Raw genomic sequence first — 17,394 nt, 5'->3', positions numbered from 1 at the left:
GGAACCGGTTGTTTAAATGGTGGGGTATGTGTAAAGGATGGACTGTGTGCCTGTTTTCCGGGATTTGGTGGTAACCTGTGCCAGATGAACGGTAAATGAACTTTATTTTATCATTTTAGTGTATAAACAAAGATTTATTTGTACTCACCGGACCAACCTACCTAATCTTGACAATCTGAACAAAAATACTTTTTACTCTACAGAAGAACAAAATAAAAGTTTGGAAATTAATTTTTTTATGTTATCGGCATGGGGACAAACGATAGCATATTCAGTTTTTCACTGTCAGGAATGTCAAAAAGTAAACACTAATCTCTTACATATATGCTCTATGTCGCTCTCTATCCACATCACACGTGTATTCAATAATTACATAGTCGTAACATCGATGGGATTAACGAGATTCACGTATAGAATCGGTATGTCATATTAAGGCAAAATAATTGAAAAGACATCTCGGTGACCATCAGTACTGTTGTACATAATCTACGAGGAGGATGCACTACGTCATACCTCGAATAGTACATGATGGGATATACAGTAAGCCAAAGAATTAAGGTACCAGTTATGTTTACCCCCTGTATATGCTAAACAAATCTTTTATCTCGAATTTAAGACCTCATTTGTTGAAACTGTTCAAGAAATAAAGTCACGACGATCCAAAAACCAAATGGCAATCTAAAAGTTGCAGTTTACTCCATTGCATGCCCTAGCAAAGCGTTCGCGAACAGGAGAACTAGCGCCGGGCTTCCATTGATCAGCACGTTAAAACTAGGGTCGTGCATTCATTGATTAGAACACAAAAGTGCAACTTTTGATTTCGTTTTTTCATTAGGTTTTATATCACCGTTTCTTTAATTCTCAACCAATTTCAACAAATAAGGTCTTAAATCATAGCTAAAGAGTACAGGTATTAAATTTTACATATCTGTGTTTGTTTTGGATATAAAGGGGTGAACACAACTAGTACCTTCATTTTTGCTTACTTTTAAGAAACGGTCTATAAACATTACTTTATTGCAACTTGCAGATCTTGCAGGTTTTGCTGTTGTTCACTTTCTTCTTCTTCTTTTTTTTTTTAATTGTTGGCGGTTTTTTTTTGTACAAAAACGTTGATATAGTAGATTACTTCCTTAGGCCCTTTCACTAAATTAAGAAATAAAGGGTAATGCATTATCCTTTACACGAAAATAATGTGTCCGAGGCAGTAAAAACGTATATAAGTGGGTGAGGCGCAGCCGAGGATACATTATTTGTGAAGGATAATGCTGCACCCTTCATTTCTATTCTATTACCACAAAATACTACGATTTAAAGAGAAAAGATCACATTTTTTGCCCAAATATTACAAGTTGTTTACCTCAAGGTGGAGCGCCTACGCGTAGCCAAAGCGTAAGTGATAGCGATATTGCAGAACGCGTAACAAAGCGTAATGCTTTGCGTAGAATGCGTAATGACGCTAATACACTGCATCGCGCTTTGCTGTGCGCTGTGATGCGAGAAGAACATAAAGTTCGTTGCCCTGGCCACTTTATTGCTAATAAATGGTCTTTCACGTGACGCGTTTCAACAAATCACAAAGTTGAAGCCTCAATCAAATACATGTAGCAAATTTCGCGACTAAGTATAAAAATGACAGATAGGTGTAAAATGTCTTATTTTGTCATTGATACATGGCTTTCAGCTTAACCACTAGCAGGCTATGTTAGCATATCTTTGACAGTAACCAGGAAACAAAGTCTGAATTTTGGTGATTTTACGATCCTCCCGATGAGCAAATCACTGAATGAGCATTTAAATCATACGAGATATAAATTCCATGATGGAAAATTACTTTCTGGCTTTGGAGATTCTATTCAAGATGAAAGTTAAGCTGAATTTATACTCCACCGCTGAGTCATTGAGGTAGCGCGCTTTTTTGTAGCGTCGGGAAAAGCGCGAACGATGGTGTATAAATTCACTTTTACTATAAACACTATGGGTTGTTTTTTCAGACACTGACGGTGATGGAATACCAGATGATATGGATAACTGTCCATACACACCAAATGGTAATCAAATAGACACCAATAACGACGGAGAAGGAGATGCTTGTGACAATGATATCGACGGCGATGGAGTACCAAATGACAACGACACGTGCCCTTTTACATTCACCTTAAATCAAAACGACACTGATGGAGATGGCATCGCTGACGCTTGTGATGATGATGATATTGATGGTGATGGGATTCCGAATGATTGTGACAATTGTGTAAAAGTACCCAATGTAGATCAGGCGGACACTGATAGTGACGGCCTAGGCGATCTATGCGACAAAGATATCGATGGTGATGGAATACAGAATGACATGGACAACTGTGTTTTCATTCGTAATGAAGACCAATCAGACCTGGACGTAGACAATGAAGGTGATTCTTGTGACGAAGATATTGACGGTGATGGAGATCTTAATGGCGATGACAATTGCCCATTAACACCAAACCCTAATCAAAACGACACAGATGGCGATATGATTGGGGACGCTTGTGACAACTGCTTAAACGTATCTAACACTAATCAACTAGACAGTGATAACGACAATGTTGGTGATGCATGCGATAATTGTGTCTCTACTCCTAACGTACATCAAATCGACATGGACGGGGACGGCATTGGGGATACTTGTGACAAATATCCTGGTGGTGAGTTTCAGATGATAAAAGCATCATCAGCGCCATCATTGATCCACACACACCCCACACAAACTCCACACCCCTTTCACCCACCCCTACTTGTAAAACGTGCCAACCGGGGATACGTGTGTGGAGACTATCCAAATGCGCTATGCTATGTTGCATTGCATTCGTGGATAATCCCCACTTTGCTGGAAAAAAATCATGTGTGTATCCCTAGTTGGATAGTATGGAATCAGATTGGCCGGATTTTGTACTATGCAATAGTAATGCAGGCCCTATGCCTAACTAATGCGTTTAGCGCCCTCTAGGGGGTTGTATAGCCCTAAGCATAAACGGTCAACCGGGAATATCCCGTTTGCAGGTAAAAAATCAGAAATGTATCCCCGTTTTACACGTTTTACGCACGCCACACGCACGCATGGGCGTATACACAAGCGTCCACTTTTGCACACCCATAAGAACATAATAACAACAGGCGGTGGTGGAAGCGATATCGCCATTTTTGACGTCGCCATTGGATTAACACATAATCATGAATTCTTCACAAACAATTTTAAATTTGTTATGTGGTGTCAAAGCAAAATTATCTTACTCTAAAACCGTTGAGGTACGACAAAGTACCCCACTGCAAGTATGTTAATTTTCCATTTGTAATTGCTAACCGTGTATTTGGAATGGGGCTGTCAGCCCTGTATCTTCGGCAGCCTCGTACGTCACGTGTTGCGTGTCCTATGCCGCCTGATAACAAAATGCAACACGGCCATGTAACCTGAGCGATTCATTCCGATCGATTATACACAATGCCTTCAAGTATTCTATAAAGACCGATACGAACCACGGGATGTACCGGTACCTGTTATTCCCAAAATGTTCTGGAGTTTGTAAATTTGTCAACCCAGGGTAAGGTTACCCGGGGTAGAAAGTCATATATACACCCAGTCGCGCGTACTATCTTCAACTGACAAACGAGCACAGCGATGAGATGCCTGCTCTCCGTTCTTTCAAGCGTGATTGTAACAACTCGTCAAACTACGTGAAAAATACATTTGCAATGGTCGATCTGGGGTGGTCACTTGGTAGAATCTGTTATATTATATTTAAAAGCAGGCCTTATAACATCGAATTTTACCCGTATAAAAAAATCGGAGATTCTGATTTATGCATTCAATCGTTTCTTACAGCTGTCTATACTTTCATGAAGCCTGTCTATTACGTACTCGAGACGCAAGGAAATATATCTATTGGTGTGATAAGAACTGGAGATACAACTATAAATGGATCGGTTGGTAAGTGTGTTGTGGATAAAACAGTTGTAATAACATGAATAAAGAGTTCCAATAAATCCTTTGGCGATGCGACCACACAAATCAGCCTTATCCCACCCATGTCAAAAGTGTGTCATATGTCCACTTATTAAAGTCTCGCAACTACATTTTTTGAGGTCGAGGCCTGATTTGGGATCGCGGCCTTATTAGAACAATAAGCGGGTTGTTAGAACTAAAAGCTTTTTGTATTTTAATTTGACCACTACAACAACAAACATCAGTCTCGTAGCCTTGATTTTCATAATCAGCACCAAGAGGTCATCTAAGAAACACTCTTGAAAGGCCTTTATTAACCAATTTTCGTTTTCATATATTATTGGCATGAACTCAAGAACCGCAAGACCTATGGAATATAAATGTGATTAGTGGCTTCCTTGACCCATTTTCTATCAGATTAATGTATATTAATATTAAGAGGTGCATCACAGTTTTTGTGATTTGGTTAAATTTGGACAAAAACGGTCTGTTTCCTTTCATAACCAATCGGCTTAAGAGATATTATCTGAGAAATACAGATGCCATGGGAAAAAGGTGGAAGATGGGGGTCAGCAAATTTCAACCATATTTTGGCAATTTAATAGGTTTGGATAAGTGTTCATAATAATCAGTATAAAAAATATGCTATGCCCCCTCCTGGTAAATATGGGTCCCCCTAAAATATGCTCCCTAACACGTACTTCTCTGACTTGTAAAATACCGTTGTATACCATTTTTGAACAAATATTTGGCACCTAAGACAAGCATCTATAAAAGTAAATCTTTCTACACACCATCTTTCATCCTTTGTCTTTATGAAAAAATATAAAACAACAAATGTTTGTATTGGGATGTTCCATTTATGAACAGGGGTGGGGCCCATATTTCACATTTTACAACTTTTGCAAGAAAGTGAAATATCCCTCTACTTTGTGACGTCATTGTGGGAGTTCCTCAATCTTTTTTAAATTGTTCACTACAGGAAGGAACCTCTGTACATAGGTCATTTATATAATGCAATAAAAATCATGGAGACTTATTTACTTTTCATAAAACACAAACATGGATTTTCCCAATATGTAGCATTGGTATAATAATGCTGTGTACAACACCAAAATCAAATGTAAGATATTTTAACTGTAGCAGTTCCTTTTCTTGAGCCAATAGTCAGTTATTGCATTGAGGAGTTAAGAACCACATTTAAGAATGCAAATCATGTAAAGGGTGTGTGTTCTCGTACAGCATATTGGATAAATCGCCAGTAGATAATGATCCTTGAATATGAGCCCCTACCTCATGTCACAAGCTCGTATTCATACATGTTAGTAGTATTATGATTATTATGAAAATCACAAGCTCCTATTCTTAATCATTTCACATGCATCAGTTCTTTAGCTATAGGAACTAGGCCTAGTAGGGCCCCATACCCCAAAGTACTAAATCCTAATAACCTGGGGTGGATCTTAATACTAGGAGTGGGCTATAAATGGGTCTTGTTTTGTTTTGCTTCGGGATAAGGTTTTTTGTATGTTCTATTTGACCTAGGCTTATCTCAACATGAAATTACAAAAAGTTAAGCCAGGATTTCCAAAAAGAATGTGCACGTCAAAAATCCAAAATGGCCGCCTTTTCCCCTGAAAGTCAAATTTTAACCAAAATGTGTGGGTCTTTTTACTTGGTTCTGGTGTCTAGTCTATGTTTTATGGGTCAATCAACCTATTTATGCAGTTAGAAGTAGTCTCAAATCTTCATATGTTGAGTTACGACCATTTCTGACCCAATGCACCCTTTTGACCCAATTTTGAACCAGGCCCGTAGACCTCATATAGAAAAAGCTAGACAACAGGTTAAACATTACATAACAATATTAATTGGAAAAACAAAATAGACACACAACATACGTTACATTAAGAAAAAATGTAGATTTTTGCACTGCAGACTTTTATACAATAATTTTTTGATAGTGTAATGGATTTTATTGTAGGCCTATTCACATTTTTAGCAATTTCTTGCATTACAAAAGTTTGTATGACACACAACATACTTTACATTTAGTAAAAAATGTAGATTAGAATTTTGCACTGCATACTTTTTATACAATTTTGATAGTTTAATGGATTTTACTGTTTTACATTTCTAGCAATTTCTTGCAAAAGTTTGTATTACACTTTATATTACTGATTATACGAGGCATATTTGATTGTGATCTAGGATAATTCAAAGAGAAGGCTGTTGGCAAATTCCATCATCATGTGAACATGACCTTAAACATAGCTAGTATCAGGGTAATAAATGTTCTTTTCCTGATATTTTTTACACTGTCAGCAGGGGAGAGCTCCAACCAAGCCATGTGTATTAACCCTTGCCCTTCTACGGTGACAGTGGTATGTTAAAATAAGATCAGGGAAAGAAAATATATTATTCCCAATACTGGCTATTTGGGAGTAAAATTTTTAAGTACATCTCCACAACAAGAGCAAAAAATTTAAAGTAATATAAATGGCTAGTTGCTATGTTGCTACAAAAACTGATAACTGTCACAGGAAAAATCTCAATCTGCTGCATGATAGTGTCCTAGATATCATCAATGACGTGTGGTCGCTGCTAAGTTTCATCTTCGGTATCGGTACCAACGCGCATCAGGTGATCCACTCGAAGGTTCTGCCCCCCCATTATCATCACGGTAAAACCCAATATACCAACTTTTGTTGCCTCCTCATCCCAGATGACAGCAATAACATTTTTCTGTGACCTATGACCTTTGAATTTTGGGCAGTTTGACCCCAAATTGACCCATTTTCTTCATTTTGAGCAATTTGTATTACAAAGTATACAAGTATATACATGGATTCGTAATTTTAAGCATGTATTAGGAGATTTCAAAGGGAAGGCAGTTGCCATGGCAATGGCCATATATACTAATATTTAAGCGAATTTCCCCAATAATCTATGATTTTCATTTTGAGCAATTTGTTGCATTAAAAAAGTTTGTATTACACTTTATACATGGATTCTTTAATTTTAAGCTACATGTATTAGGAGATTTCAAAGAGAAGGCAGTTGCCATGGCAATGGCGAATTCGATTTCACAAGAAAAGTAGGCCCTCTCCGAATAACTAAACAGAGCCAGTTTTAGTGCTAGTTTCGGTGTTGAAATAGCACCATCACTTGGAGACAAAATTTGGTGCTTAAGTGAAAAATTAGGCTTTATTTAATACACCTAAAGATGACGTAAAAATGAAAAATATTGTCATGCGTGGTAGAATTCATAAGAATTGTCGCTTAAAAATGTTGATTTTTACATGCTTTTCACAATGATGGAGAGGTTATTTGGTGGTCTGCGCCCCCTTAATAGACAGAGGTCACTTAGATGAAAGAGAGCAGTATACTAGTTTATTGACCATCAAATGACCCTCAATACAAACCCCAAAATCCATTTAATATCAGCAGCATGATTGGTATTTCAAAAATCGAGAATCATAAGCATTTTTTTGTTTAACACAATAACACCCCTACTTGATCAATGTAGTGTTCCAATATATTATTGTCTTTGTTGTTCACTACATAGTGAACTAATTATGGAATAGTCCTGGTCTAAGCATTTATTTAACACAATTTAGGCCCCAATTTATTATGTAATAGTGTTGTTGATGTTGTTTACTCTTATAGGCCCCTTTTCATCAAATTTCATTTCCAAGCTTGGAAAATCACTGAGCCTGAGTTTAGCATGAAAATATCGCAATTTTGCACTTTTCTGAAAAAGAGCATAAAGTAGGATGTGCTCATTTTAAAACGGAAAAAGTCTCCATGATTTTTATTTGCTCAATTGTTTAACCTATATCTACTTTATCCAACAAGTAAATAACTTTGACAAAAATATTGAGGAACTCTCATAATCATCTTGCAAACATTGCTTCAAAATTAGGATTTTCACATTTATACAATTGTGAAAAGGCCATTAGACCCCTCTCTGAAAATGGAACAACCCAAATGTTGTCCAAAGAATTTTAAATTGTTATGTCGAGACAAAATATGTATAATTACTGTGAAGTATAAATAAAATGTCTGCAGATGCACGTTATTACGTGGTTCTACTCATAAGTTGGTGCTTATTTCAAAGTTTTTGTGTCTGAGAAGGCAATCATGGGGGTCAATTTGAGGGGGGCCCATTATCTCCCAGTGGGGGGGGGTCCTCAAAAAAATTTAATACCTCCACTGTAAATACTCATGGACACATGTTTGATTCACAAAATATGAACAAAATGTGCTGACCCCATCTTCCACCTACCATCTGAGTCTATGGGATAAACTCTCTTAAGTGCAGTAGACAAGAGTGATTTTACACGCGTATTGTTTAGTTAATTCAACGCTTGATGAGAATACTTAAAAACTAATTACTTAAATTGCAACACATTATATGTTTGAGTGAGGGGTTAGGGGTTTTGTTTATGGCTGATTTATACAAGTGACTGTTAAACACAAGTATTTTCAATGATGACTTCTTTCTTATAGGCAAACTAAACTGTTACGCTTTTGTTTTCAGAAATTTGTACATCCGATCTGTCTGCTAAAGCAGACGTGCACTACGAACCTCTTACAGATGAGCTCATTACTTTTGAGGTGTCATCCGATTTACAGTATATAACATTAAACCTTGAAGAAGACATTGATATAGAAAAAGACAAATACTTGGATGTATGTCTTAAAGACCCCACAGCGGGTACACTTGGATCATTGCGATGTGCAACCGTTATTATCGCCGATTGTGGTAGTAAGTATCCATCGTTGCTGGTTCAGAGGACCCTCATATAAAAGCGAATGCTACTTACTTATTACTTACTTACTAAATGTATTACTTACTTATTATTTACTTTCTTTTCTTATTACTTACTTACTTACTTACTTACTTACTTACTTACCTACTTACTTACTTACTTACTTACTTAGCTTGATATCAAAATCGGCACAGCTTTTCGAAGTATATTTTTTAAACCTTTTTCAAATCAAAGGTCAAAGGTCATAATGAAACGGCATACGAATATCTTTGAACACCTCTATAGTCTGTATATCTTCCTCAAGTCAATAATTTAGATATTGTTTTTCATTGCATCTCTAATGAAGTATATAAACGTATACATTTGCAGAAAGGAAATGCTACAAGAAATCCAACTAACATAACAGATTCCTGCAAAAAAATATATATTTTTGAGAAAATCTCAAAATTTGATTTACTTTACTGACTCGAGGAAGGTGTACGGACTATAGGTGGACTATCGGTGGTTCGAAACCGTCTTTGCTATGATATCACTACGCTGTTAATTAATTTCGTCATGTTCATACAGACCTTGTGCAATAAATCAACCGTTGGAGGACAGTTCAAAGATGACAGGCAGGTCTCTAGTTTGATTCCACAACCATTCATACCTATCACCTGTTTTATTGTATTATCATGGAGAACATAATTTTATTTAAATGAAGATGACTCTGTCATGAGTGATGTCGTATTGCATACCCTCTATAAACAAACTCCATACATAAAATTCCTTCATTACATCAGCTTTTTAAATTCTTGAAGTCTTCTTTTTATGTTCATTCTTCTCTCATCTTCTTTATCAGCTTCATCATCATCTTCATCATTATCATCTTTTCTTCATTTCTATTTCTTCCTCCTTTAGTTCTCATCTTCCTTTGTTTTCTCATTTCCTATACAATATTTTTATGTCATTAAATGAAAAAGCACACTTATATTGTCCATACACTAGGGTCACGAGAATGAGCAATGGCTAATTCTCTTTAAATTGCAATTCTTGTGCAAAAACTTACTATTTTCGCATACGGTTGTAAATTCAATGAACTATGACTTTGCAAAAGAGCGCTTACAAATTGATATGAAACAATATCTTGAAGACACTAAAATTGATTTACTAAATGAAGCAATCAAATGATAGATGAAACATTTTGTTCTGCTTATTTTGTCATTAGACATTATGCGACTTTATTTTATACAACATATACCAATTTGAATTTTGAAAGTGACAAAATTTGCAGACGTTTCTTTCGAAACACGCTAATCATGAGCGTGGCGAGTGAGTGTTGGTCTGCCACTCTGCAGTGAACCCGTTACAATAGGTGGTAGGAATCACCCTGAAATGCTGTTTCAATAAGCCCAATCGGCATTGGAAGTTTGCAATGCATTGTAGGACAGTTTTTGCAGTTTTAGGACACTTTGTCCTTTGACCTTTCAGAAAATTCAGAAATATTGGGTTTTTGTACGTACAAAATATAATCTAAAATGTTTTAGAATATTTAAAACAAATATAAAAAATATTAGTGTTGTATAAATTAATTATTTGGTATTTTTAATGATCAAAATTGTGACAATAATAAGAAAATTAATAATAATTACGTAAATTTTCCCGATATGTCATAGGTCAAAGTGTCCCAAAACTGCTCTCAAAAACCGGAAGTTAGAATGGCGATTGGGCTTATTCGGTATAACTTGCGGAAATAAAGTCGCATCGTGCCAAATGAAGTATCAAACTACTAAATTATACACCTTATAGTTTGATCAGCTCGTAATCGGCGGACCTTATAACATCGCGGATTAATATCACTATATTTCATTTGGAGAATTGCCTTGAGAAATCTCGCCAGAAGTAGGCTATTACAAATTTTCATTTAAAATCCTATACTTTGTCTACATTTTTAACACGCAAAATATAGACCAGGCAGATCAATTATATCCTTTTTAACGTGGGTCCACTTTTCGGCGTAGTGGTAAATAGTCTAATAATTTCGGCCGATTACTAGCTGATCAATGTATAGCTTTTGTTTTAAGTGTTCGAATACTTTTTTTTTTTTTTATATATAGTCTATATAGATATCAATGTTAATATACTTAGTATACTAAATAATGAACTTGTTCTTCTATTGTAGCTGAACACAGTTTCTGCCAAGCAGTGTACTATGTCAGAAGTCATGGCAGTAATGATACAGTTGATTTGGATATCACTCGATTTGGTTCTACTAATGTCGAGTCCGTATTGGGTAAGTGAAGGTAGAATTTAGATCTTAATCAGTCCGGCCCTTGTGATAGTGATTAGCGCAGAATCCTTGAACAAACCCTCTGATCACATTCACCAGGTCCTGAGACTACATAAACTTAGAAACGGTTTTTACCAATTTTAGATTGTTTTCTTTAAAATTGGACTTTTTTTTCAATTTTGACCAAAATTGGGGATATTTCAAAAATTTGAGAAAACTGTTTCTGAGTTTGTGTCTTTAGAACATAAATATTCAATTTTCATCGTTTTGGAAGTTTAGGATAAGTTGCTATGGTGGACGAATAATTGCCATGGAAAATAAAATTTTTGAAGCAATCTGCCGTGCCGTACTAGTTGGATTCCTTGCATCATTTCCTTTCTAAAAATGTATACTTTTATGTACCTGTCATCATTACTTTAAAGATACAATACAAAACAATGTTTTCAAATTTCCAACTTCGAGTGATCCTGCGTGCCATCTTAACGTTTAATTATATCTTTTCAGATGTGAGAACCGAAGATGGTACAGCAATAAGTGGTCGAGATTATATTGCGTTAGAAAATGCGACAATCAGTTTTGCTCCTGGAGACAGAAACAAAACAGTCACCATTGATATACTGCAATATAAACGCTGTAAACGGAAAACGCCTGTGCAATTCAAGGTGTGCCTGCACAATCCGTCCAAGGGAGTTATTACTGGTGTCAAGTGCGCTGTTGTTGTTATTGAACCTGTGAGATGTAAGTATATAGATCCGTAAAATATTATAGCCTTACTCAATGATTATAGGTTAATGAAGACGTCTTACTTGTTGAGAGTGAAATTGTACAAAATAATGCACGCGTACTGAGATGTTGATGCGTCTAATGCATGAGCCCCGAAGGCTTTTCTGATTGGCTATGTGGTTTTGTATGAATGTTTGAGTGTATGAATATTTGATATTACGGAATGACATGATTTTCATCAATGACTTGCAAATTTATGAAGTACATACATCGTTGGATTCATCACATAGTGACGTAATTTCGGTCATTTTGTAATTTTTGGTTTTGGTATTTAGATTCTTAATATCGTTCTGTTCAATTACGCCATGTCCCAAATCTGAAAATTAAGTAATTGATTACTAATTCAATTATTAAATTGAGGTATGGTAAGAAAATAGTAGAAATCGGTGTATCAATCGATTTGTGTCAATTGATCAGCTTGACGCTCTGAAAACTGAAGTAAACACTGATCATGCGTGAAAATCGTTTTTATGCAAAAGCGATCGAGTGTCAATTCAGCTTTAGGCATCATTCTTTCTTACAGATTCCCACGGCTGCCTCTACCTCGTTTTAATTTATACCATGTCTTTGTTTTCACACAGCGGAGGTCAAATTTGGATTGGAAATGTATTCCGCTACCGAATCAGAGAAAACTGTGGAAGTAACAGTTTGTAGGGATGGCTACCTCGGAAACGTTGCAAGTTTTGGTCAGTTTATCATCCAAATTGCTTCGATCTTTCCATCGACTATCGATGCTTCGTCAGTAGTAGGACATTATTAATCGAAGTAGCATCGACGGCCGATCCCTTACAAATTACATTGAATAATTGTATGCGTGTGATTATGTTTCAGGTGATCTTGTATTTCCACCAAAAAGCAATGATAAATCTTACCTCCCGACGTAGATATTGAAATTGTGACTTGAACGAATCGCGCCTAAGTGCGATTAATTAATTTGACCAAAAGACGAATCGTATACTTAGCTGTACTAATCAGGTTTATCTATTGTGTAGTATCGCTGGAAACTCCGACTTTTCCATATTACAATGTCCTATACTGTTATATTTGATACCAATGGGTAGTTATAGGTATCTTCTATCCAGTGATACCAAAATAAGTACAAACATTCCCCCACACGATATTGCTATGGCGTAATTATGTCGCCAAATTGGGAAATCACAAAAAATTATACCCAAAATATAGGCTAATATTATTATTTCTACTCTAAAATGCTTGATTTCAACCGGAGTTTTCACTAAATATTACGGGGATGACTAATTATAACTTGTATACCAAGTTAAGAATCTATAGTGTTACGAGTCGCCTTTTACCCAAATTCACACGAATGCACAACACTAATACATTGTTTGATTAAGCTAACAAAATCTAAGTCTTTAATTGAAAGTTAAATATGATTGGTACATATAACAACAACTGCATACACAATAAAATCACACAATTACAGTTTTCAATTAATCAGTACTTAGCCAGCAGTCTTCTTGTTGGTGATCATAAAGTTCTTGCAATGTTCTGGACGACTGATGTATATATCCTTATTCACTTGTCCTGCGAAAATCAGCGGAGTCCATTGTACACTTGCGTTTATAAATATCCTTGCGAATAAAATCCTCACGTTTCACCTTGCGCTACTTTCTCCAAAAATGTATTTCCTTGCGCTGCTTTCTCCAAAAATGGTGTTCCTTTCACTATTAAATCACCTTTTCTCCAGGAAACAGGCTTCTTACGACACTGCTCCACTGTATTTGACAGATGAGTTGTTTTAAAATACCAGACTCCAACAAGTCGACAGAAGAACTTTAATCCTTTGATGAGCACATTCGCGTACTCATCAATCTCCTTCGTTGCTGTATTAAAATAGCTCAATTATTGGCTATGTAAACTGGTTAAAATGTACTTCCTTTTTGAAGCACGAAGACCAACACACACATGTGGAGTTTTATGCATGGCATTCGGTAAAGTCCAAACGCAAGCCTCAAGCTTTTATACACCAGAAAACCCAAAATCTATTAATAGACCATTCTGTTGTATTACAACACTTCCTGTGGGTGATTCCCAAATCATATCCATTTCACAATCCAAGGGATTTTCCCAATATTATTAATAAAGAGAATCTTCTAGAGATGAAGAGAGGTTTCCCCAAACAATCTAAAATTAGATATGATTCAATTCCCCTCAAACATGCCATGACACACAAACTCTTGCATGATTACTTCCAATGTGCTTCCCCTGGTCTCATATTTCTCATGACATACTTCCAGCTTGTAAACAAAGTTAAACAATTAAATTAAATTACTCAGGGCACATCATAATAGCCTTAGGACAACCGGTAATTTTTAAATAAAAGACCCGAATCAAGGATGAGTGATATAGTAGTTGAATGCGGGTTCGTCCCCACATACAATATATTGCGCAGGGGTGGGCACCTTTTGGATTTAACATAAAGCCGAATAGCTGTAAGTACCTGTCTTGTGGGATATATTGATTGTTTAAGAACATGCAAATAATTGGTGCACATTCACCTCTATAATATATATTTCAAATGAGTTCTCTTGAATGTTCTCATTTTTAAAATGACCAATGGAATGGTACCAACATTTTCAACCGCCGTTTACTCAGAACAGCAATTCTGCGTATTCGGCACTCTGCCGCGTTCATAACGATATATTAAAATAGATATGTCTTCAACAATAGTAAAATTTACAAACATAGAAATATTGAGCTAAAGCTGAAACTGAAGCTGGAGCTTGAATAGCTGAAGACATAATCCAAGAAAATTATTCACCTTTTCGGTAAATCCCATAATTCTTTGCGTTTCGACCCCTAATGTCGTCATTTGACGTCACACCGATTTGTACAATCCGTAGCGACCATGATTTCCAATTCCGTGACGATGTTTGCTTTGACGTGACTTCATGAAGGTCCAAACACAAAGATTTATGGAAAGATGACTTGAAGGGCTCAATATAGAAAACGGCATCCCACATTTGGGTTATTTTGAAAAAATGGATTTTTGTGTGCGAATTTCCAATACAATACATAACAACTTCACTTCTTAAAACGCTGATTTTACAACTTAATTAGGTTACATTCATGATGTTTCTTGTTTGTTATGATGACATTAAATGGTAACCTTAACATTTTAGCAGCGCCCTCTATTTTCACCGAAATGTGGGATAGGCCATTTTCATATTGAGCCTATGCTCAACTGGCATGTCTTCACTGAAGCCGGGTATGGGTGGGGCGAAGTTTACAGTCTCACCCAATCATAATGGATAATGGATTCACTGTTCAAAAGGGGCAATATTCAGCATCAGCAGTGAAGTGCTCTTTTCAGAGTCATCAGTAGGCAGGGGCGGTCTGCATGTCTCATACTTAGGTATTTTGTCCTCACGAAATCACGGATACTCCTGAGTAGACATTTCTTAACTTGTCCGACGGCGAACCCGCATAATAGATTAAGCAGTTTTTTAGAAAATCGTCCAATTTGAATTTACTTTACTGACCGGAGGAAGGCATACGGATTGACCTTTTCAGTGAGTACACCTGAGATGTCGTCATTTGACGTTACGCCGAATCGAACATCGTTACTGCGCATTGCAAGTCAGCGATGCGACGTCAAATGACGAATTCTCAAGTGTACTCGCAAAGGCGTTTGGGATTTACCGAAAAGGTCAATTATAGAGCTATAGGACGGCTGTGCCCAGGTTTTAAGGGCTTAAATAACTTGTTTTGTTATCTTCTGTTAACAGAGGTATTCACTATCGATGGTACTGCCTATGCTCATGGCCATGGTAACCACAATGGCGGTGGGTCTGGCGGTGGCTCTGGCGGTGGCTCTGGCGGTGCCTCTGGCGGTGGTGGCTCTGGCGGTGGCTCTGGCAGTCTGGCAGTGGGGCTGGCAGTGGCTCTGGCGGTGGCTCTGGCGGTGGCTCTGGCGGTGGCTCTGGCGGTGGCTCTGGCGGTGGCCCTGGCTCTGGCAGTGGCTGGCGGTGGCTCTGGCGGTGGCTCTGGCGGTGGCCCTGGCAGTGGATCTGGCAGTGGGGCTGGCAGTGGCTCTGGCAGTGGAGCTGGCAGTGGCTCTGATGATGGTGATTATGATGACTACGACCCACTTATCCGTGATATAATCTTCCGGGAAGGAGAATGTAAATATACTTTCCACGTGGTTATCAATAACAAGGATCGGGATATGGAGCCAATGGAAAGCTTCAGCATAGGTATCCGAAAGGTTGAGGGCGCTGAACTTGGCTGGCCTAATATAGCCAAGATCTTCATTGAAAATGACGATGGTAAGAACAACAGAAAGTATAAACTATTTTGAGCAACAATGTGGCTATTTATCTTGTGACTTTTGTATTGGTTGTTTATATTCTGATGGGATTTTTAAAGCCAGAACGCTCCTCATTTGTTTTCCAATTTCCATTTTGATATCAGTTTTGAAACTATTGTTTTTTCCATATAATTGTACAACAAGTTGGAGCAGTATATTGTTTGAGCTTAACTATAATTGAAGACCTAATTAAAAAGACTAGTTTGCGTCTGACGTCTGGGCAAAGGCGCAGCGTGATTGGTTGCTGACCTGCGCGGTACGGCATTTTTAGTCTTGTTGACAGGACGTCATACGCAAACTAGTCTTTTTTTGGTGTTCAATTATAGAGGTGTGAATTTTTATGTTTAAAATATCGACCTGGTGTCCCTACTGTATATTTCTTATATTTTGTATAGAAGAATCAAATCCGGCAAGTTTGACCATATTACACGCGATCGAAGTGACCCTTTAATGACCATTGACCCCAAATCTGTATATGACTCATATGCACTGGGTAATAACGATGTATGTGTGCATCCTACGTAACGTGTGGGAGAAGTAGAATTTTGAGTTGAAATCACGTTTCAACTATGACCCCTGCGTATTACGATGAATTTTTGCTCGTCTAAAACACTAAAGATATTGTATATTTTAGGAGATGATAAAAACTATTTGGGCTATTCCATTTCAAATGGAATGAGCACATTAGTCAGTTCCATTTGAATTTCATACACCCTCTGAGAAAGATTCAACCTGAATCTTCCACAGAGGGAGAGTGAGTTTCAATTGGAGATGTCTAATGTGTTCATTCCATTTGAAATTCATACTCACAAGGTTCACAATTAGGGGTAGTGTGGATTTTAAATGGAATAACCCAATATAACACTTAGATCGTATTGTTCTTCTCACCCAGAAATGTTCACTATTGTTAGTGGAAACCACGTCTTTCTAGAAAACGCACCTGCAATAGTGCCGATTATGAGGATGGGACACACCAGAAGAAGAACCGCAGTCAGTAAGTTCAGTGGGGAGGGGCACTCTGTTATATTAGTATACCCGTGGTCTACTCAAGTTTGGTTTGGGTAGGGATGTGCCCAGTGTCGTGCACGTGCCCCCCCAATCGATCTGAAATTTTAAAAAATCCCATAGGAAAATGGCCGAAAACGGCTTGTGCCCCCCCATCAGACCCGGTGCCCCCCATCGGATGACCCACGCTACGCCACTAGATGTGCCGCTGATAATTTGAATATGAACCCATCAATATACCAATTTTTTCAAG

The sequence above is a fragment of the Amphiura filiformis genome, chromosome 15 (genome assembly GCF_039555335.1).
Source record: "Amphiura filiformis chromosome 15, Afil_fr2py, whole genome shotgun sequence".
Classification (NCBI taxonomy): domain Eukaryota; kingdom Metazoa; phylum Echinodermata; class Ophiuroidea; order Amphilepidida; family Amphiuridae; genus Amphiura; species Amphiura filiformis.
Note: the sequence above shows the minus strand (reverse complement) of the source record.